This window comes from Hemiscyllium ocellatum, chromosome 7, assembly GCF_020745735.1.
Source record: "Hemiscyllium ocellatum isolate sHemOce1 chromosome 7, sHemOce1.pat.X.cur, whole genome shotgun sequence".
Lineage (NCBI taxonomy): Eukaryota > Metazoa > Chordata > Chondrichthyes > Orectolobiformes > Hemiscylliidae > Hemiscyllium > Hemiscyllium ocellatum.
In genome coordinates this window covers 32,530,085-32,554,428 of record NC_083407.1, presented here as the reverse complement: position 1 = coordinate 32,554,428, position 24,344 = coordinate 32,530,085, and the positions used below count along the sequence as shown (strand labels likewise).

The 24,344-nt window shown below is 40.0% G+C and overlaps 1 protein-coding gene across 2 annotated transcripts in view; it reads left to right on the top strand.

Moving 5' to 3' along the window:
* Positions 1-226: 226 nt before the first annotated feature.
* arhgap15 (Rho GTPase activating protein 15) overlaps positions 227-24,344 on the top strand; it is a 736,069-nt gene continuing 711,951 nt past the window's right edge. For both annotated transcript variants that reach the window (XM_060827830.1, XM_060827829.1), the window contains exon 1: positions 227-282. The gene's annotated coding sequence lies outside the window, so the exon portion shown is untranslated. The remainder of the gene's footprint in view (positions 283-24,344) is intronic.

The following is a 24,344-nucleotide window of genomic DNA, read 5'->3' as shown; positions in this document are numbered from 1 at the left end:
GTATTTCAGAACAGAACAGCACAAGTGTTAATGGGTTTTACAGTTATTTGTTCTACAGTTTTAGAAAAATTAACATTGAACTAACAGGATGTGGTTTAACTTTGCAGATTGTGTGTAGGCACTGTATCTTTCATCCACAATGTACGCCCTGCAAGATTTTTTGCAACAATTATTGCGTTATATGCATGTGACCACTGGTAGGTTCCTTTATTTGGTAAAACGTTCTCAAAACCGTTGTGTCTTAATGGCAGTTTGAACAGACAAAAGTAAGCTGAGGACTAGGTAAGAACATGCTATTTTAAACTAACTTTAACCAGCAGTTATTGGCTTATTTCATTTAACAGATGTTGTGGATGCCATTGGATCTGGCCATCATTGTGGAATGGGTATTTTATTTCTTCTCTGATTTGCTGACTTATTCAGTTGCACATGTTGCTCAATGCCTTTGGCACAGATATAAAGCCAAATGTGTTTTTTTCTTCAAGGTTACTGTGGACAATATATACTTGTGGAGAAAAAGATATTTCACATCTAGTTGGAGAAGTTATTGTGCATTTCAATATTCTGTGCAAAGTTAGACTTGCAGTAGATGATCTGCATTTCTACATTTAAGGAGTGTGAAATCCAAAAACAGAAGCAGATATCCTTAGACAAATAAATTTAAATTGAATCGACATTTCAATATATGGTTCATGTTTAAATATGTATATATAATGACTACTGGAGGAATTTCTATTTTTAAACTAAATATATGCGTTACTTTCACACTGTGTCTTCACCTTTGACGTTACTTGCAAACCTAAAAATGTTCTGCTCTGCAGCTGCGTTCAATTTGCTTCCCTCTCATCTTATTGTAGGGACGTAGCTATGACCCAAATGTGCATAGGCCCAGAGCTGCATCCATTTTAAGGATATCACCTACCTCATGTGTGTCCTTGATTAACTTCTTTCTAACATTTGCCTGCCTTCACAGATAAAACTAGTTTCATCCAGAAATTTTGACATACCCTGCTGACTGCGATAAGATTATTTTTTTCTATAAGTAAATCAAAGATGGCTTTATGCTTAGATCTCAGAATTGTTAAAGCCCAGAAGGTGACCATTCAGCCTATCGTATCTGTACCAGCTCACCGAATGAGCAATGCAACTTATGCCATTTCTCAAACTTTTCCCTGTAGCCCTGCAATTTCTTTTCAGTAATTAATCCAATTTCCTATTGACTGTCTTATTTAAAACCACCTTCGTCACACTCTTGGGCATCAAAGAGCTTAACCACTGCCTGATCAAGAAATTTTGCCCTTGTGCACTTCCTTTTTTTGCCAATTATTTTCAATCTAGGACCGTTCACGAGTGGAAGATAATCTCCTTATCTACTGTCCCCAGATACTTCATGATTTTGGTTATCTCTACCATATCTCCTTTCACCTTTCTCTTATCCAAGGAAAACAGTCCCATCTTCTCCAATTTATCTACTTCCTCAGACCTGAAGCCATTCCTGTCAATCTTCTCTGCACTTTATCTCATGTCTGCATCCAACATTGAATGCAATACTACAGTTGATGCTGAACCAGTGTACCATTTAAGTTTAATATGTCCTTTTTGATTTTGTATTCCATGTCCTCATTTCAGCATATGATACTGTAATCCTGAAACACACGTACAAACTGTCCTACTACCTATAAAGACTTATGCAGATATGCACCCAGAGCCCTGCACCCTTTTTAGAATGCACTCTTTATTCCACATTGTCTAACTAGTTCTTCCCACCAAATTGAATTATTTTACACTACCCAGTATTGAAGTCCGCCACTCCACTAACTTGTACATGTATGTTTGACGTTCTACACTTCCCTTACAGTTTACAATGTTTTCAGTATTTATCATCTGCACTCCAAGATTTTGTACTCCAAGATTTGGATCAGTAATATTTTAGAAAGAGCATCCTAAGAACACCATCCTTTGGGGGACTCACCACAAACCTTCCCCTGGTATGAAAACTTCCAATAACACAGATCTCTTTGCTTTCACTCAATTTCTGTATCAATGTTACTGTTCTCTAACTTAAGCTATAACTTTGCTCACAAGTCTGCAGTGCTGCATTGTATCATACACCATTAACATGACATCAATAATATTGCTCTCATCAAAAGTCTCCAGCAAGTTTATTAAACAAGATTTTACTAAACAACACGATGTTGGCTTTCCTTAATGAGGACACATTTGCCTAAGTGACTACTAATTTTGTCCCAAATTACCATTTCTAGGAACTTTCCCACCATGAAATCCAACTTGACTAGCATACAATTGCTGAGCAAATTTGCACATTTCTTCAAACAAGGGTATAATATTTGCAATTTTCCATTCTCTGATGACCAAGTCATCCCCCATGTTTAAGGAAGACTTGAAAATTATAACCAGTGCCATTGCAATTTCTTCCCTTAGTACATTTATTTGTATCTCATCTATTCCTGACAGTTTATATCCAATATCTAAACTGCCAGTTTATCAGTTTTAAATGCTTCACATGTTCGAACTACCTCCTTTTATTCCATGACCTGGGCAGTACCTTCTTGCTTGCTGAAGACAGATACAAAGAATACATTAAGTATCTTGGTTATGTCCTTGACCCAGAACTGAGTCAAAGTTAAGCCAAGGTTTTCTACTTTTAGAAGCTATGGGCAGTGTTTAAGGAAGGAGATGAAGGTCTCATCTGTTACCCAAAGAGTCCTATGCCACATGCTTTCAGGAAGGCCAATTTCATTATTCAGGCACTTGACAGACTTCCCTCAGATCAAGAGTCAAGGGATGAAAGTTTTAATCATGAGGACCTGTCAGCAAATCACAGGCCAGGAGATATACTGAAAGGGGATGGAGGTAGCTGTTGCCAGTACAACACTCATCCTAGTATTATCACTGGATCCCAGGACAGTGGTGAGGGATGACAAATAAGTTGTCCTGAGGAAGAGGTCCAGGGTTGGTAGAAATGGCAGGGATGGATGGCTCTAAGTTTACTTTTGCACTTTCCCATGTCTTGAACCAGTGATCAGGTATCGAATGCCTTTGAATAAAGAACCCCACCCACTACCCATTGATCCCATCACTCCCCAAGCAAACATATGTCATTACTTGTAGTTTTGTTTAAGAAAAAGAAGGAAGCATATGTCAGGTATAGAGAGGATAGGTCGAATGAATCCTTAGAAGAGTATAAAGACAATAGGAATATACTTAAGAGAGAAACCAGGAAGGCAAAAAGGGGACATGAGATAGCTTTGGCAAATAGAGTTAAGGAGAATCCATTGCAAATACATTACACATACATTAAGGACAAAAGGGTAACTAGGGAAAGAAGAGCGCCCCTCAAAGATCAGCAAGGCAGTCTTTGTGTGGAGCCGCAGGAGATGGGCAAGATACTAAGCAAGTATTTTGCATCAGTATTTACTGTGGAAAAGGATGTGGAAGAGATAGAATGTAGGGAAATACATGGTGACATTGAGAAAAATGTCCATATTGCAGCGGAGGAAGTGCTGGATGTCTTGAAATGCATAAAAGGTGGATAAATCCCCAGGACCTGATCAGGTATACCCAAGAATTCTGTGAAAAGCTAGGAAAATGATTGCAGGGCCTCTTGCTGAGATGTTTGTAACATCAATAGTCACAGGTGAGGTGCTGGAAGACTTGAGGTTGGTTTACGTGGTGCCACTGTTTCAGAAAAGTGATAAGGACAAGCCAGGCAACCAAAGAGCAGTGAGCCTGACGTCGGTGGTGGGCAAGTTATTGGAGGGAAACCTGAGGGACAGGATGTCAATGTGTTTGGAAAGGCAAGGACTGATTAGGAATAGTCAACATGGCTTTATGTGTGGGAAATCATGTCTCACAAATATGATTGAGTTTTTTTTGAAGAAGTAACAAAGAGGATTGATGAAGGCAGAGCAGTAGATGTGATATATTTGGATTTCAGTAAGGCGTTCGACAAGGTTCCCCAGGGGAGACTGGTTAACAAGGTAAGAACTCATGGAATACAGGGAGAACTAACCATTTGGATACAGAACTGGCTCAAAGATTGAAGACATAGGATGGTGGTGAAGGGTTGTTTTTCAGACTAGAGGCCTGTGACCAGTGGAGTGCCACAAGGATCGGTGCTGGGTCCACTACTTTTCATCATTTATATAAAGGATTTGGATGTGAGCATAAGAAGTACAGTTAGTAAGTTTGCAGATGACACCAAAATTGGAGATGCAGAGGACAGCCCAGAAGGTTGTCTCAGATTACAACAGGATCTGGATCAGTTTAATTTAGATAAATGTGAGATGCTGCATTTTGGGAAAGCAAATCTTAGCAGAACTTATATACTTAATGGTAAGGTCCTACAGAGTGTTGCTGAACAAAGAGACCTTGGAGTGCAGATTCATAGCTCCTTAAAAGTGGAGTCACAGGTAGATAGGGTAGTGAAGAAGGCATTTCGTATGCTTTCCTTTATTGGTCAGAGCATTGAGTACAGGAGTTGAGCGATCATGTTGTGGCTGTATAGGACATTGGTTAGGCCACTGTTGGAATATTGCGTGCAATTCTGGTCTCCTTCATATTGGAAAGACGTTGTGAAATTTGAAAGGGTTCAGAAAAGATTTACAAGGATGTTGCCAGGATTGGAGGATTTGAGCTATAGGGAGAGGCTGAACGGGCTGGGGCTGTTTCCCTGGAGCGTCGGGGGCTGAAGGGTGACCTTACAGATGTTCACAAAATTATGAGGAGCATGGATAGGATAAATAGACAAAGTCGTTACCCTGGGATGGGGAGCCCAAAACTAGAGAACATAGGTTTAGGGTGAGAAGGGAAAGATATAAAGAGATCTAAGGAGCAATGTTTTCACGCAGCGGGTGGTATGTGTATGGAATGAGCTGCCAGAGGAAATGGTGGAGGCTGGTACAATTGCAAGATTTAAAAGGCATCTGGATGTGTATATGAATAGAAAGGGTTTGGAGTGATATAGGCCAGGTCCTGGCAGGTGGGACTAGATTGGGTTGGGATATCTGATCGGCATGGATGAGTTTCCGTGCTGTACATCTCTATGACTCTGTGACTCTATGATTGTCATGTGCACCACGTGGTGAGCACCAGCAATGACAGGAAGAGGTCTTAAGTCTTAAGTGAGCATCAATTGATCCATTAAAGGCCTCAGTTGATGGTGCAGCATGATATGTGGGTGTCACTGTCTGGGCCTCCATGCTTTTGAGAAAGTGGTGTACATCTGCCTTCTCAAACCACTGCAGTCCATTTGGTGTAGGTAGGCATGATGATGTTAGATTTCCTTTGATTTGATTTGATTTGATTTAATTTGATTTGATTAGATTTATTTCTGTTACATGTGAGAAACAATGAAAAGTATTGTTCTGTCTGCTATCCAAACAAATCATACCTTACCTAAGTACATCAGGGCATTAGAATAGAATGCAGAATTTTGTGTTACAGCTACAGAGAAATGCAGAGAAAGATGAGCTCAAATTTATGAGAGGTCTGTTTGTAAATCTGATAAAGTGGGGAAGAAGTTGTTTTTGAATCTGTTGGTACATTTGCATCTTCTGCCTCATCAAAGAGGGTGGAAGAGAATATAACCAGGGTGGGGGTGGGGGGGAGGGTGGAGGTTGGTGGGGGTGGTGTGGCGGGGGGAGGTGTTCGTTGGTTATGTTGACTGCTTTCTGGAAGCAGCAGAAAGTGTAGACGGAAACAATAGAAGGAAGGCTGGTTTGTATGAAGGTTGTGTTCACAGCCCTCTGTAATTTCTTATGGTCTTAGGCACAGCAGTTACCATACCAACCTGTAAAGCATCCAAATAGGATGCTTTCTGTCATGCATCTATAAAAATTGATGAGTTTTTGTGGAGATGTCGAATTTCCTCAGCCTTCGGAGGAAGTAGAGGTGTTGATGTGCTTTCTTGACCATAGTGAAGACATGGATGGATCAGGACAGATTGTTGGTAGTATTTACTCCTGGGAAGTTGAATCTCTCAACCATTTTCACCTCAGCACCATTGATACAAACAAGGGCATGAACTCCACTCTGCTTCCTGAGGTTGAGAATCAGCTCCATCATATTGCTGAAACTGAGGGAGAGATTATTGTCTTTACACCATGCCAGTAAGTTCTCTGTCTCTGAGGATGTGGGCTGCTTATCTCTGCATAGTGTAAAGTTCCTTGAGTCAGTCTAACTTCAGCATTCGGGAAACTATTGGAAGCAATGCTCAGGGACTGAATTAATCTGGACTTGGAGAGGTGGGGATTAATCAAGAACTGTCTTAACAGGTTATGTTAAGGGGTAGAGCCTTGTCTCACCAAAGAACATAAACAAATACAGCACAGGAACAGGCCCTTCAGCCCTCCAAGCCTGCACTAATCCAGATCTTCTATCTAAATCTGTCGCCTATTTTTCAAAGAACTGTACCCCTCTGCTCCCTGCCCATTCATGTATCTGTTTAGATGCATCTTAAATGATGCTCTCATGCTCACCTCTTCCACCTCTCCTGTCAAGGTGTTCCAGGCACCCACCACCCTCTGTGTAAAGAGCTTTCCACCCATATTTCTCTTAAACTTTTCCCCTCTCACCTTGAACTTGTGACCCCTAGTAATTGACTCCCCCACTCTGAGAAAAAGCGTTTTGCTATCCATCTTGTCTATACCTCAAACGAGCCAATTTTTCAGAGGTGACCAAGTTGGTAGATGAGAGAAATGTTTTTGACATAGTATACTTGCACATCAACAAAACTTTTGATAAATTCCTGCACAGGACACGGAGAGCAAAGCTAAGAGGCTATGGGATCCAAGGAAATTTGACAAATTAGATCCACAATTGACTGAGTGGTAGGAAGCAGAGGGTAATGATCGAAAGGTGTTTTTCTGACTGGAAGTCTGTATCCATTGGGGCCTTATCGGGGTTAGGGTTGAGACCTTGCTGTTTTTGGTTATATAAATGATCTTTCCATGAATTTAGGAGGATTGATCGATAACTCCATAGATGATACAACAATTGCCTGTGTGGTAAATAATGAGTAAGTGATCCTTAGGTTACAGGAGGATAAAGACAGGCCAGTCAAATTGGCTGGTAGTAGAAAATGGAATTAAATCCAAATAAGTATGAGGTGTTGCACTGGATAGGGCCATCAAGGCGAGAGAATGATGCTGAATGGTAGAAACCTGGGAAGCACCAAGGATCTGAGACCATGTACACTGGTCACTTAAAGTTCCTGAACAGATGGGTAATATAGTTAAAAAGACTAATGGGATATTTACCTTTATTAGCCCAGGCAAGGAGTTTACAAGCAGGGAGGTTATGCTACAACTGTACAAAATGTTGGTTAGGCCATAACTAGAGTGTTGTGTGCAGGTCTGAAATCCACATTATAACAGAGGTATGACAGCATTGGAGAGGGTGCAGAGAATTCTAACCAAGATAGTGTCTGGGCTGGAGAATTTCTGTTATACAGAGAGATTGTCTAACTGGTTGTTTTCCTTGGAGCAGAGGAGATTGAGAAGGTTCATGTTTCAGATGTATAAAATTATGAAGGGCATACGTTCGATAAACAGGAATAACTTTTACCCATTATGGAGGGATCAATGTCCAGGAGCAAAGGTTTAAGATCAGCAGAAGGTTCAGAGGAGATGCGAGGAAAACGTTCCCAGAGGTTGGTGGGAAACTGGAGCTTATAAGACTGGTAGGAACAGAAACATTCATAATATTTAAGAATAATGCCAAGTCTATGGGCCAAGTCCTAGAAAATGGGACTGGAATAATTAGATGGTTGTTTCTGACAGATGCTGATTTGACAGGCCAAAAGACCCTTTCCTATGCTGTTAATCTGTAGGACTCTGACTTTACGAGTATGCTTAGAGCTATAATCATCCAAGCAAGTGGGGAGAATTCCACCATACTCCTGACTTATACCTTAGAGATGATAGACAGAATTGGAGGTAAGTTACTCACTGCAGGAATTGCTAGACTCTGAGCTATTCTTGTAGTCACAGCACTTATATGCCAAACCAGTTCAGTTTCTGATCATAGGTATCGCCCAGAAAGCTGATAGTGGGGGTTTTGATGATGGTAATCCCATTAAATGTCAAGAAGCAATGGCTAGACTTTCTCTTGTTGAAGGTGGTCATTGCCTGGCACTTATGTGGCAAGGGTGTCACTTATCAAATGGTAGTCCAAATATGGATATTCTTCAGGGCTTACTGCATTTGCTCATAGTCTGCATCAGTATCTAAGGAGTTGTAATGGTAGTGAATAAATTGCAATTATCATGATCATTGATGAAGTAGCTAAGGATGTTGAGCCAAGAAACCAGAGATGTCCTGGAGCTGAGATGACAGACCTCTAATAACCACAACAATTTTCATTTCTCTTAGGTATTGATTTGACCAGCAGTGTGCTTTCCCTGATTCCCATTGACTCGGGTTTCTCAAGAGATCTTTAAATGTTGGATTCAGTCAAATTCTGCCTTGAAGTCAATGGCAGTCACTCTCATTTCAACTCTGCAATTCAGGTCCATTGTCCATGTTTGACCTAAGGCTGTAATGAAAACAGGAGCTGAGTCTCCATGGCGAAATACAAACTGAACCTCAATGTGCAGGTTATTGCTAACTAGTTGCAGCTTGACAGTACTGATGATGACCCCTTCCATCATTTTACTGATGGTCAAGAGTAGACTAATGGGGTGGTAATTGGCTGAGTTGGACTTGTCTTGTTTGTTTTGTACAAAGCATATCTATGCAATTTTTCACTTCATCAGGTAGGTGCCAGTGTTGTAACTTAATTAGGGTAGAATTGTGTAGGTAGCAGGTTCTTTACACACCACACTCCAATCTATTTAAATGGCTCCCCACTACCCAAACCGCCATGAGACAATGCAGTAAATGCCACTTCAAGTGTAACTTATGCATGCAGAAATCTACTTATCACCTATATGTCAGGGCACAAGTAATAACCAGCCATTCACTTTTCCCTAATACATTTATAGACCATTTATTCAATGCATTTCTATCCCTTTATATTATTCTATTTCATGAATGAGCTTTTCTCAAAATTCAGAAGTTATGCTCAATGTTCACTGAATTACTTTTTTGTATCGTAAAACTTTTACTCAGGTGACTAAATCATTTGAATTCTGCTTGTGGTCTGTGGCAAGTGTTCATTAGAAAGATCAAATGGCCTACACTGGCCTAATGTTTCCTTTTAGTGTTATGTATGTTACAGTGGGAAAACTAACTTAAGAATTGCTGTAAAAAAGACAAATACTATCAGTGTTTTCTTGTAGCACTCATCGATGTAGATGCAAGAATGTCTACTTTCATCACCTTTTCAGTTCACCTTTGAAATGGAGAAATCTAGTGAGCAACCTTTCTTTAATGTGTTTGTTCTGATATCCATGAATGGATTCTCCACTTCTGTCAACAGCAAGCCATCCTTTACTGGTGTATAAGAGTATTTCTACAGCTCCATGTGTTTTAAGCTTGGCCTTATAGGCAATCTCACAAATAATACCTGAGCCATTTACTCAAGCTTGATCCCAAAATAGGATGCATTGAGGTTATCCAGCAGGATTACTGGCAATACATGCATCACATACTGTCAGTATTACCTGGCAATTTTTCACAGTTGTTTGCTAACTCCTTGGAAGTCAGTGTTCCATTTTTGATTCATTTTCAATTTCATTTCACTGCTGTCACTACTCATCACGGCAATGCTGCACCTTATGAAAAGCAAGAGGAACAGGAAAACTCATATTATTAGCAGCAGCACAGAAATAGCAACAGAGGCAGTGCCAGCTGCCTCCTGTCTCAGTCAAATGCTGCCCCACTGGACAAAAGGGGTAATTACAAAGGTTGAATTCCAAAAAGGCACAAACCTTCCAATATTCGATCTACAGGTAGAGGACCAGCCACTCTATATCTGTGAAAAGCCATGCCTAAGACAATTCCAGCAGGTCACTGTTGGCATGTGCAATCTCCTGGAAATAGACTTCCTTCTCAGTGGTGTGGCTGGTATGCATTTCCAGCGAGTGTTTAGGGTATTACAATGGACATCGCCTGTTAATATAGTATCACACTCCTTCAATAATGCATTGAAGTGTTGGCCTAAACTTTGCGTTTAGACCTGAAGAGTGGGACTTCAACCCATAATCTTCTGACTCATTGGTGAGAGTTCTTGCACTGAGCTAAGGCTGGTGCAATGTTGTAAGAGGAAACTTGTGGTCTATGGTTAATATCAATTATTTTTCCTATTCTCTTAGTATCATAAATACCTTTATGGCTACAGATCAGAGAATCCTCATAACATTGTCACTTTCTGCATTCATAATTCTTCAATTGATAAGCGCGTTAATATTTTGAAATGCAAATTCACGCTTGTTAACTCTTAATTATTTGCTTTTGCCATTGCATATAAATCTTATACAATGAATTTGCGATGTTAGTGGCATTAGCAACTCGAAAATAATTGACTCTATACAATTGCCATTGAACTGAGGGACTTGCTATTTCAGAGGACAGTTAATTGTCAACCATGTCAGCCATCTCTCATCAGCCATGATTGAATACCGGAGCAGACATGATGGGCTGAATGGCCTAATTTCTGTTCCAATGTCTTATGGAAGTAGGTCTGAAGTCACATAGAGACCAAGTAAGCATAACATGTCTTCTTACTGTTAGTGAATCAGATTTTTGTGCCCATTTAACAATAACTTTATGGTCAACATTACTGCACGCTTAACTGCAAATTTTAATCATTGACTTTTAAACTCCCCATTTTCTGTAATCGGATTTGAGCCTGTGTTCTCAAGAACACTTACCGGGGCCCTTGGGGAGTACCAGTCCTGTGATATAATCACTAGGCCATCATTTCTTCCTAATTCTGTGCTTGGCACTTTACGTGGGTCACCTCTAAATGGTCTATAATAGCCATGCTAACACAAGTGTCAACTAAACTTTCAACTGCTCCCGCCTGTAGATTATCTTTCTCTTTCTAATAATCATCTCCAATAAACTGAGAATCGCTGTGTCTGGAGCATTGTAGAGATAACACAAATTCCATCAGCCTTCGATGTAATGTTAACTGAAAGTATAATAGAAGAATAACTTTTCATTGCTCAATAAATTGGAATTGTAACTCAGTGAATGCCATCGCGACTTGGGACCCATCAACGTTTTTTTGTTTTTAGAATGGTGTTACTACGAGTTGGGATAAAATTAGCAGTTCCTACAACCATAGTATGTATTTTATATTTATTATATGTATTTTATATTTGGCTGTAATATGAAAAGCCTAGTGGAGGAAATGAATTGGAACACAATTGTTTAGAGTGGCACAGTGGCTTAGTGGTTACCATTGTTACCTCACAGTGCCAGGGACCTGGGTTTGATTCCAGCCTCAGGCAACTGTCCATGTGGAGTTTGCACATTCTCCCTGTGTCTGCATGGGTTTTCTCACACAATCCAAAGATTTGCAAGTTGGGTGAATTAGCCATGCTAATTTGCCCATAGTATTTGGTGCATTAGTCAGGTATAAATATAGAGTAGGAGAAGAGGTCAGTGTGCACTTCTGGCCTTTTCCATACTGTAGGTAATCTAACGATATCTGTCCTTTAGGTTCATAGCTTGCATTCAGCTAGGCCAGTGAGGTGAAAATTACCTTTTTTGTTTTCAATATTGATGTCCATGTGACAAAAAGGTGGTGGCAGCATTTTGAATGCAAAATTTACATAAGTGCAGAAAGCAATGTGTCGTAATGAACTGATATTTTCAGCCAGAAGGGATGTGCACAGTGTATTACACTGGTAATTGTTTCATGTAATAATGACCTGGAATTGAGTATACAGCTGACAACTTCAACGATTTTTGATCCCACAAAACTCAAAAATGCATAAAATGATGAAATGGATTGCAGCAGGCTTTTGGAAGACATAGGCAGACAGGTGAAATGGGCAACACATGGGAGATAAAATTTAATGCAGCGATATGTGATCTGATGCATTTCAGAAGAAGAATGAGGGCAGATAATCTAAACGAAATGTTACACAGTTGAAAGATGGTCAGGAACAGAGAAACATCGGGGCTCATTTGTTTTGATACGAGTAAGACCCGTACATGAAACTGGTAAAAATCATATATCCTTGGCTTTATAATAGTAGCATTGATTTAATCAGCAAGGAAGTATAATAAATCTGTATAGATCAATGGAAAGGTCTCAGCTGGAATATTTTTCTTGGTATTCCCTTTCTGAAGGATGGCAAGGTTTTGGACAGTGTGCAGAGGAGATTAGATTCTGAAATGAGGGAGTAAAGTTACATGTAGAAAAGAAAAAAAAGACTTGAATTATATTGCTCTTTTCAGAAACATTGAGCATCTTAAAATGTTTTTGCAGCCAATAAAGGTGAAGAGTAATCACTTTTGTAGGCCAACAATCATGGTGGCCGTTTTGAACACAACAGTTCACACAAACCACAATGTGCTAATTACCAGATAATCTGTTCTTGTGATCATGTTTGAGGGACAAATCTTAGCCAGGATTCCAGGGTCTTCTTCAAAACATGTGCATCAAACCAAAAGGGAAGACAGAACCTCAGTTTAATATGTCCAGTACATGCAGTAAGACACAGCATCTTCAATAGCACTCCTTTAACACTGCACGGGAGTAGGACTTCAGCCAAGAACCTTGTACCTCAAAGGCAACAGTGCTACTAACTGAGGCCCCAATGGACTCTAGTAGTTTTGTTGAGAGAACTCAATGATATTTTCTTTACAACGGCTAACGGGAGATTTGAAGGGCATTGACAAGAAAAGACAAAACTCTGAATGCTGGAAATTAGAAATGAAAACAACAAATGATTGTTATACAGTCTTACAGCATTGAAACAGGCCCTACTGTCTGCCATGTCTATATCATGCAACAAACACTCAATTAAGCTAATTCCATTTACCTGTACTTGATCAATAGCCTACTACACCCCAGCATTTCAAGTATTCATCCAGATGCTTCTTAAATGTTGTGAGAGCACTGTATTCACCACCATCTCAGGCAGCAAGTTCCATATATCTACCACCTCCAGGGATTTTTTTCTTAGAGCTCCTTTAAACCACTTGCTCCTCACCTTAATCTTATGCCCTCTGGTCTTAGAAAAATATATCCCATGAGTAGCTCTATCTGCGCCTCTTGTAGTTTTGAAACAGAATCCCCTTCAGCCACCACTGCTCCAAGGAAAACAAGCCCAGCGTATTCAGTCTCCTCATAACTAAGACATTTAATGCTAGGCAACATCTTGGCGAATAAGCTCCGCACCCTCTCTCCTTCCAAGAGTGTGGCAATCAGAACTGCACACAATATATCATCTGTGCCTAACCAATGTTTTATAAATTGTAACAGAAGTGGTAGATATTTTCTTATAGGTACTATGAGTTTGAGTTCTGTACAGAATAGTCAAGGAGAGGGTATTGTCAAGACTGCCTTAAGCCTTAGAATTCAGAATAACACTAATTATACGTTAATATTAGATGAGGCCACACCCCCTCAAAATAGTTCAAGAAAGTAGCCCAGAGCCTAACTTTCCAGTTGTTTAAAGCAGGTGTTTGTGGATATTCCAGGAGTGATTCAGCGGCCCAACCACTTAGTTTAAACAAAACAGAATTTATTTGCAAGATTGCCGAATAAACCACAAACAGAAGAGGACAGAATACAGAATAACTTAACCTATCTGAAGACCCAACAGATTATCCCAACTTAATGATGCTGTTCCAAATACATGCAACAATCCCCAAAAACATCCCTTTGCAAAAACAAGGAAAACTCTAATACATTCTTTCTGGAGAGATGTTAGAAAAAGGGAAGATCAGCCACGACCTGCTTCTTTGGGCCTGGTAGCTTCATAACTGACTGCTTGCTAACAAAACCAAACCCAAACCAGTGAAAAGCTGAGCTGGGAGAATTGGCCACTCCTCTTCCATTGTTCAAGTATTTTTTTTAAACTTAAAAGCTTCTTCAAGAAGATCAACATCCAGACATTTCAGAACCTGTGCCTTTATGACCTCCTGGGAAAAAAATACAAGGATAACATAACCTTGTTAAAGGAACAGCATCATCACAATATTAAATACTGTAATATATGGTAGTCATAGCCACAATAACTTCTTATTTATGGTTACATTAGGTATGAAGTAATCTACCTTCTTCACGTGCTTCATGATGACCAAATAGTCCTGTGAATCCTCTAGCTAGATTCTACTTATCTGGTGCAGTTTTTCCAGAATGTGCAGTGCAGTCTATCTCCACCCACATTATTAGTTTTGCTCAATAATATGCGGCTATGTGGCATTATCACAGTGTTGCTCCAGGGTGTTAATGACCTTGCACAACAGTGGTAAGTCACCTTCTTCAGTACTGATATAGATACATCTGTAATGCACAGATGGTAGAGGAAATGAATACTTAGGTGGTATATCAGGTGGCCAAAAGGGGATTGCTTTATACTTCATGGTGTTGAGCTTCTTGAGTGTTTTTGGAGCAGCACTCTTCTTGCTAAGTGAAGTGTATTCTTCCATCACATTCCTGACTTCTACCTTGTAAGTGGTGGACAAGGCTTTGGCAATGAAGAGATGAGTTAATCACTGAAAAATCCCTAACTCTGACACACCCTTGTAATGATAGTACATGGCTGTTCCAGTTCAGTTTCTAGTTAGTAGTAACATCCAGAATGTTATTAATCAGGAATTCACTGATGCTATGGCCACAAGGGAAGATACTTGGAATGAATCTTGTTGGAAGTGATCATTGCTCGGCACTTTTGTGGTGCAAATGTCACTTACTACTTATGCTAAAAAGTCTAAATGTTGTTCAATACATGCTGCATACAGACATGGACTATTTCAGTGTCCATGGAGTTGTGGATAGTTCTGTGTACTATGCTATCAGCATCGAAAATCTTCACTTATTATCTGAACATGGAGGGAAGATCATTGAAGAAACAGTTGAAAATGGATGGTTTTATGACATAAACCTAAGGAACTCCTACACAGTGCCCTGTGACTGAGTTTAACCATCTTCCTTTATGCGATGTATGGCTCCACTCGTTATGTTTTTCCTCTGATTACCATTTATCTAGAGCCCCTCGATGACACATTCAGTCAAATCTGCCTTGACATCAAGGACAGTCACATTCAATCTCAACTAACTAATCTGTTGTCGGACCAATTGGGTATTCCTGACATTTCCTATGCTTACTTCATAAGCTGACATTGGTCTCAATCTTAGAGGTTTCAGCTAAGTCCGAATTGTGTTAAGAAGGATTGTATTTTTGGAAGGATTTCTGTCATTGGCATCATGAAATTTTTCAGGGTTTCTTCCCAAATCATCCTCATTAATTAACCACACTGCTTTTATGGTGTTCTTCAGTTTTGATTCTGGCTCTATTTTACCATGTGCTGCTCACAGAATAACTTAACATTCAGGAGATTTCTGTAGAAAGATTGTCATCATTTGCACCCATGCAAACTTTAGGCCACTGTGCACCCGGACAAACTTTGGTAATCCGGTGTTACCCCTCACCAACAATGTCATGGTACAGCAGCCATGAAGTATGTAGCCCTCAGCACATACCTGACACCCCCATGAACAGACAACTCATTCTCTCACCGCAGTCATTGTATAAGCATGCATTTTACTTGTCTGTAGTTGGATCCCATTTGAACACCCTCTACATCAGCACTGCTTTGTTTTCAATATTAAAAATCACACAACACCAGGTTATAGTCCAACAGGTTTAATTGGAAGCACACTAGCTTTTAGAGCATTGTTCCTTTATCAGGTGGTTGTGGAGGACACAACTGTGAGGCACAGAATTTATAGCAAAAATTTACAGTGTGATGTAACTGAAATTATACATTGAAAAATTGATTGTCTGTCAAGCCTTTCATCTGTTCGAATACCATGATAGTTTCACTTCTTTCATGTGTAAGTCACAAGGCATTTTTTAAAAAAGTTGCATTCTCAGGTTAACTGTAGCAATTGGTGTTAGCTACACAATGTGTTGAAGATGTTATCCCCCTGTGTTCTCTGTCTGTGCAATGATGTTTAGATTAATTCTAATCAAAAGCATGAGATAACAGAGTTTTACATAAATTCATGCAGTTTTTGAGCAAAGTACAATGTAATTCTGCAAGTACAAATTCACCCCACAAACATATAGGTATATGTGTGCATGTGGGGTTTTGCGTCTGTGTGTGTGTATGTGGGTGTGTCTGTCTGTCTATCTGGGTTGGTGCGTTGTGAGTGTGAGAGAAAGTGCTTATATTTGTGTATGTGAATATAGAGTGTCTTAAGTCTGTGAGGGGGTGCATGTGTGAGTGTGGGAGTGTGTGTATGTCTAGGGTGAAGGGTTGTGAGTGTCTGTGAGAGAGAGTGTATATGTGTGTATATGAGTGTAGAGTGGTCTAAGTCTCTGAGAGAATGCAAGTGTGAGTCTGTGGGAGTGTGTGTGAGTGTCTGTGCGAGTGTCTGTATATGAGTGTCCGTTTGTGTGTGTGTGTGTGTGTGTGTGTATAGTGCAATGGTGGTCAACTGTAGTGTGACATGAACCCAAGGTCCCGGTTGAGGCCCTCCCTATGGGTATGGAACTTAGCCACCAGCCTCTGCTCGGCCACTTTTCTCTGCTGCCTGTCCCAAAGTCCGCCTTGGAGGATAGTCACCCGAAGGTCAGAGATCGAATGTCCTGGACCGCGGAAGTGTTCTGCAACTGGGAGGGAACACTCCTGTCTGTTGATTGTTGTGCGGTGCCCATTCATCTGTTGACATAGTTTTTGCTCGGTTTCTTCAATGCACCATACCTGAGGGCATCCTTGCCTGCAACGTATAGGATAGATAACATTGGCTGAGTCACATGAGTACCTGCCACGTACATGGTGGGAGGTGTCCCTACACACATATACATTCTTTCTCACACTCACAACCCCCCAAACCAGACAGACAGACACACACACAAAGACCCACTTGCACACATATACATATATACACTCAAAAACTGCATGAATTAATGTAAAACTCTGTTATCTCACTTTTTAGATTAGAATCAATCTAAACATCATTGCACAGACAGAGAACACAGGGGGCTAACATCTTCAACATATTGTCTAGCTAACACCAATTGTTACAGTTAACCTGAGATGCAACTTTTTTAAAAAATGGTTTTGAGATTTATGCATGAAAGAAGTGAAAGTATCATGGTATTCGAACAGATGAAAGACTCAACAGATAATCAAGGTATTTTTCAATTTATAATTTCAGTTACATCACACTGTAAACTTTTGCTATAAATTCTGTGCCTTACCATTGTGTCCTCCACTACCACCTGATGAAGGAGAGGCGCTCTGAAAGCTAGTGCTTCCAATTAAACCTGTTGGACTATAACCTGGTGTTGTGTGAATTTTAACTTTGTACACCCCAGTCCAATGTCAGCGTCTCCGAACCTTGTCTTCAATGGCCACTGATGTCTCACAAACTGTCTTTGTCTAACAGGGAAACAGTGTACAATGTATACTGGCAAACAATCAGACAAATGCAAACATGAACTTTTACTTACATAGATTGATCGCAAACAGAGGCTGAAGTTTGTCCTGACAATGCAAATAAGATTTCTATTCAAATAATCATCTAAAGTCTTTTTTTATTAATTCACAAGATGGCAGCTTCACTGACAAGACCAGCATTCATTGCAGTTTTTAATTACCCAGAGAGCAGTCAAGAGCAAAGTGTAGGCCAGACTGAGTAAGGTTACCAGATTCCTTCCCAAGCAACATTTGTGAATCAGACATTTGTTTAGCTTCCCTCCCACTGACAATCAACAGCGGTCATTATTGAACTGTTAATTCCAGATTTCTAAGAAATTGAAATTTCAGCATCTGCATTGGAGGATTCAAACCTGGGTCCCCAATACATCATACAGGTCTCTAGATTGAACTCTGCTGATAACATGACTATGCCATCGCCTCCTGTATATGTGCAAGGATATTGGGAAAAGAGTTGATGAATGGCATCAAGTCATAATGCTCATTGCAGAGCCAGTGCAGACAGGATATGATGAATAGCCTCCTTCTGTGCCATAAGACTTCTGCGATCCTGTGCAGTAGCAGATCATCATGATCGCTTTGTGTTTGAACATTTAATCAGTTGATCAGGTACCAGGGTAGTGCAGCTTATGGAGGAGCAGAGTAGCATGGACAGCAACTTCCTGACTTGTGTATTAATTGCACACGTGGATGCCGAAAATACTCTCCAATTTCCTCCCTGATAACCTCAACGTAATTCTTACCACAAACTCCAAACTAAAATAAGTCCTATTGAAATGAACGTTAAATTTAAAAGATCAGAAGACAATATAATTTATGTGTTGCAGGCTGACTCAGCAGAAGCAAAAAAAAATGTGGAGAGGAGCATTGTTAATAGATTCAGATAAAAGAGTCGGAAATTTAAAACCCAGCAAGGAATCAAAGTCAACGCTGAAATGTGAATTAACTTGTGTAGTGAGGTTCTAAGTTGATGGCATGTTCAAGTTATAATTCTTACAAATTGTTTGTATGATAGTATCTACTGTGACATGTGGTGACTCAGTGACTAGCACTGTTGCCTTACAGCGCCAGGGACCCAGGCTCAGTTCCAGCCTCAAGCAACTGTGTCAAGTTTGCACATTCTCCCCATGTCTGCGTGGGTTTCCTCCAAAGATGTGTAAGTTAAGTGAATTAGCTATGATAAATCACCCATAGTGCTCAGGGATGTGTAGGTTAGGTGCATTAGTCAGGGATAAAGTTAGAAAAAAAGGGTAGGGGAAAGGGTCTGGGAAGGTTACTCTTCGGAGTGTTGGTGTGTACTAGTTGGGCCAAATGGACTTTTTCCATATTGTAGGAATTCTATGAATTGTTTTACCATTAAATTTTCATGTATATATACTTTCATTATATCATTGTTTCTGAATCAAAACATATGTATCACCTCTACATTAATATGTTGTGCAGAAGGGTTTATTAACTGCAGATATATTTGAACTAATATAAGACACTATGCATAACTGTTCTGGCATCAAAAGCTTGGCAAAAACAAAACTAAGAAAAATCAAACATTATAAGAATAAATATTACACAAACTTAAGGAGTTTTCTGATGAAGTTAAATTTATCAAATGTCTCCTCTTGCTTCCCTTGTATTAATGATCTTTGTTGCACTCTCACTGTAACATTTAGGATTTTACATGCTTTCATAAGATCTTTCCTTTAGCTTAGTCACAATACAGCATTTGAATAGTCTGGACACATAGTTCAGATTTTTTTTCATTTCTGGGATGTCGGCATTGCTGCCTGACCAGCATGTAGTTGCACTTGAGAAGGTGGTGGTGAGTTGCCTTCTTGAAATGCTGCAGTCCATGTGCTGTGGATTGACCCACAATGCCATCATGGAGGAAATTCTAGGTATTGACACAGCAACAGTGAAGAAATAGCAATATAGTTTGAAGTCAGGATGTTAAGTGGGTTGGAGGGAAACTTGAAAGTGATGGTGCTTCCAAGTCATGGAGCCATAAAAATGTACAGCATGGAAACAGACCCTTCAGTCCAACCCGTCCACGGCGACCAGATATCCCAACCCAATCTAGTCCCACCTGCCAGCACCCGACCCATATCCCTCTAAACCCTTCCTATTCATATACCCATCCAAATGCCTCTTAAATGTTGCAACTGTACCAGCCTCCACCACTTCCTCTGGCAGCTCATTCCATACACGTACCACCATCTGTGTGAAAAAGTTACCCCTTAGGTCTCTTATATATCTTTCCCCTCTCACCCTAAATCTATGCCCTCTAGTTCTGGACTCCCCGGCCCTAAGGAAAAGACTTTGCCTATTTATCCTATCAATGCTCCTCATAATTTTGTAAACCTCTATAAGCATCCGACACTCCAGGGAAAACAGCCCCAGCCTGTTCAGTCTCTCCCTATAGCTCAAATCCTCCAACCCTGGCAGCGTCCTTGTAAATCTTTTATGAACTCTTTCAAGTTTCACAACATCTTTCCGATAGGAAGGAAACCAGAATTGCATGCAATATTTCAACAGTGGCTGAACCAATGTCCTGTACAGCCACAACATGACCTCCCAACCCCTGTACTCAATGCTCTGACCAATAAAGGAAAGCATACCAAACACCTCCTTCACTATCCTATCTACCTGCAACTCCACTTTTAAGGAGCTATGAACCTCCATTCCAAGGTCTAAAGAAAGAGTTTTTAAAAAGAGCAGGATAAAGTGAGATGCTATTTGTGTTCAGCAAACAATGTACAAACCAACCAAAAAATTTTGAAAATTTTCCACCCACACATATCTCTATTTCCCTGACAATCACAACTGGTAGGTACATTCATAATGCTTAGAGACAAAAAAAACTGCAGATGCTGGAATTCAAGGTAGGCAGGCAGGAAGCTGAAAGTATACTGCAAGCCAGGCAGCATCGAGAGTGGAGAACTCTCAGAACACATTACTAATATCATGCATTCTCAAGATCCAGTCCACGAAATGTACAAAAAACATTATAAAACAAAGAGGAACTGAAGACAAACAGCTGTAATGTTCCACCAGTTTTGGAGTTTATATTAATTATAGTAGTTATTTTGAGACATTTATATATTATATATAATATTCTAAAATAACACAATTGAATGCTATTTCCATGTCACTCCTGATTCAGCAGTGTACTTGTGACAATGTGTTCAAACTCCTGCAAATTAAGGCATGATATTAATGGGGAGATCAACCTTGATGAAATTATGGCATATGTCACTGATTTCATCATTGCGGGAAACTGTGGATCATGTTTTTGTGCAATTGTACTTGTGATGAAATACTCGAGACTTCTTAGGCTTCATTCAGCCTATTGCAGCCATTCTAAACATATGCCAAAGAATGACTTGCATTTAGGTAGCCCGTAAATGTTGTTATTAAAGGGTCGCAAAGTGCTTCACTACCTTTACAAGATTTGGCAGGCAGTCTCAAAGCTGTAATTGTTGTGAATCTCAAGTGAAATTGCATGACAAAAGAGACTCAGATTCTGCTGGCAACTCAGTCATTATTCCTGTATAGGTGGCATGGTGGTTAGCACAGCTACCTCACAGCGACAGGGATCAAGGTTCAATTACAGCCTTAGATAACTGTCTATGTGGAGTTTGCATGTTCTCCTCATTTCTGCCAAGTGTTCTAGGCTCCTCTCACTGTCCAAAGTTGTGTAGATTAGGTAGATTGACCATGCTAAAAAGCCCTGTAATGTCTCGGGATGTACAGTCTGGGTGGATTAACCATGTTAAATGTCAAGAAGTGTGGTGCTGGAAAAGCACAGCCAGTCAGGCAGCAACCAAGGAGTGGGAGAGTCGACATTTCGGTATAAGGTCTTCATCATGAGACAAAGAGCTCATGCTCAAAACATCAACTCTCCAGCTTCTCGGATGCTGCCTGACCGGCTGTGTTTTTCCAGCATCACACGTTTTGACTTTGATCTCCAGCATCTACAGTCCTCATTGTCTCCAAGCCATGGTAAATGCAGGGTCATAGGGGTGTGTCATTCTTCAGAGGGTCAGTGTGCATTTGATTGGTTGAATGGCCTGCATTTGCTCTGCAGGGATGCTATGATTCCAGGTAGGAGTTTCACATGGGGACCCTTAGAACCCCTTTCATAGAACACATCAAAGGAATTGCCCAGGAATTAACTTTTCTACTGGGAATTTTTTCCATGCCAGGAACCCTTTGAAAACCTCCTTTTATAAGTAAGTGAAATGGCTATTTAGGGAAGGTTAAGCAGTTAAGTATGCATTTATGCAAGAATTAAATGATTAAACTGATACTATGCTTACCTAATACAGCTAGGCAAAAGTGAGGACTGCAGATACTGGAAACTACAGTTTAGATCAGAGTGGTGCTGGAAAAGCACAGCAGGTCAGGCAGCATTTGAGGAGCAGGAAAAATGACGTTTCAGGCAAAAGTAGGTTCCTGATGAAGAGCTTTTGCCCAAAACATTGATTTTCCTGCTCCTTGGATGCTGTCTGACCTACTGTGCTTTTCCAGCACCACTCTGATCTAAACTTACCTAATACAGCGCCAACTACTCCTCACCAAACCCCTTATATGCCTTGACCCACTTCTGCATAGAGGTCACTGCTGAAGGATGGACAACTGAAAGATGCCATATCAAAGTGATCATCATAGTCCTTGGTGCATCCATCTTCATCTGCTCCATCAATAACCTTCCCTTCATTTTAAGATTAGAAGTGTTTGTTGACAACTGCAAGGTGTTGGTTCATTTATAAATCCTCAATTTCTTCAGCTAGAGAGTGGTGGGCCTGTGGAATTCATTGCCGCAGGGTGCAGTGGAGGCCGGGATGCTAAATGTCTTCAAGGCAGATATTGATAAATTCTTGATGTCACAAGGAATTAAGGGCTACGGGGAGAATGCTGTTAAGTGGAGTTGAAATGCCCATCAGCCATGATTGAATGGTGGAGTGGACTCGGTGGGCCGAATGGCCTTACTTCCACTCCTATGTCTTATGGTCTTAATATCGAAGCTGTCAATGATACTATGCAGAGAATGGAACAGTTCTTACATATTGGAGGGTAGCTAATGTAACCTCAATAGCTAAAACAGGAGGCAGAGTGAAAATTGTGAATTATACACCAGTGGGTCTGATGTTGGTGATGAGGAAGATGCTAAAGTCCATTGTGAAGGATTTTATAGCAGAGCACTTAGAAAACAATGACACAATCAGCATGGATCTACAAGAGAGAAATTCTGCTTGACATATTTACTGGAATTCTTTCAGGATATAAGTAATAGAGTTCATTTGGAGAGCCAGTAAATATGGTTTATTTGGATTTTCAGAAGTCTTAGGATTGTATTCACTGGAGTTAAAAGAATCGTGGGGATGAGTGGGATCTCATGGAAACCTATAAAATTTTAACAGGACCAGACAGGTTGGATGAAAAAGAGATGTTCCCAGTGGTTGACGAGTCCAGAATGAGGGGTCATAGTTTAAGGATAAGTTAATAGCTTCCAGAACTAAGATGAGGAGAATTTTTTTCATCCAGAGAGTGGTGAGCCTGTCAAATTCAGAAAGTGACTGAGGCCAAAACGTTATGTGTTTTCACGAAGGAGATAAATATAGCTTTGATGCTAATGAGCTCAAGGGATATGGGGGAGAATGGAATTAGAGAATTGAGCTCGATGATCAACCATGATCATCTTGAGTGGAGGGGTAGCCTTGAGGATTTGAATGGTCTACTCCTGCCTGTTTGTTCTAAGTTTCTATGAAAGATTGAGCGTTAGGCTGATAAGTGGTTTCTATTTTTCCCACCACAAAAGTTCTATTTCGAACAAGAAAATATCACTTACCCTCATTTGATGTTTAATAGCATTAATGGTCATTATATTGCTGACTATTAATATTTGGGGAAACCTAACTGCAATAGCCAGTAAATTCTGTCGCTACAGCATTAATTGTATGAGCATGAGCTAACAACACACATCCATTTTCAGATCTCATACCAGCTCTCCCTTTATGAGTTATTTCAAAACAAAAAGAAAAATGAAGTTCAGTATTGATCACTAATTTAAAATATCATGTTTCAAACTCAATTTCATAGCTGGCAAGGAGGAGCAAATATTTTAGCCAACAGTTTGACTTTTATTCCTTGTTAAGCAAAAGTCTTGTTGTTTGACCAAGAAATTCGCCTGCTGGGGAAATCAGTGCATATAATAAATTGCCATGTTTTTACTTAACTATAGTTCAACAGATTCATATTGAATTTTCTAAGTGAACATTGTCAGTTACTTTTCTGAATTGTTTATAACCCCAGAGAGTTCAGGTTGTGCAGATCAATGCCAGCTTTAATCCAAATTCAAGGTTCCAAAACTAACGAATATCTTCAGCACAGCCCTATGTGGATTCAATAATATAATAATGTAATCAAATAATTGTTAATTGTGATTGATTCTATTTGATGGCTTAGAGTCACAAGACCTTTTTTCAATTTCAATCTAATTCTCAGTGGTAATTGTATATATACTGAACTTCCTTAGATTTGACAAACCTATTATTCATAGCCATGAGTGAACATGTGATTAAGAATAGGAATATGGACCAAGCAGAACAATTTCAGCATCTGTGGTTGATGTACCTCCTGGGTAATAAGTTCTATTCTATCAATCATTCATAAAGCACAAAAGACCAGGTTTTCTTTTGCATAATAATCATAGGCAAATTGGAAAAGGTGTTAGTTTGTAATCTGAGGAATCAG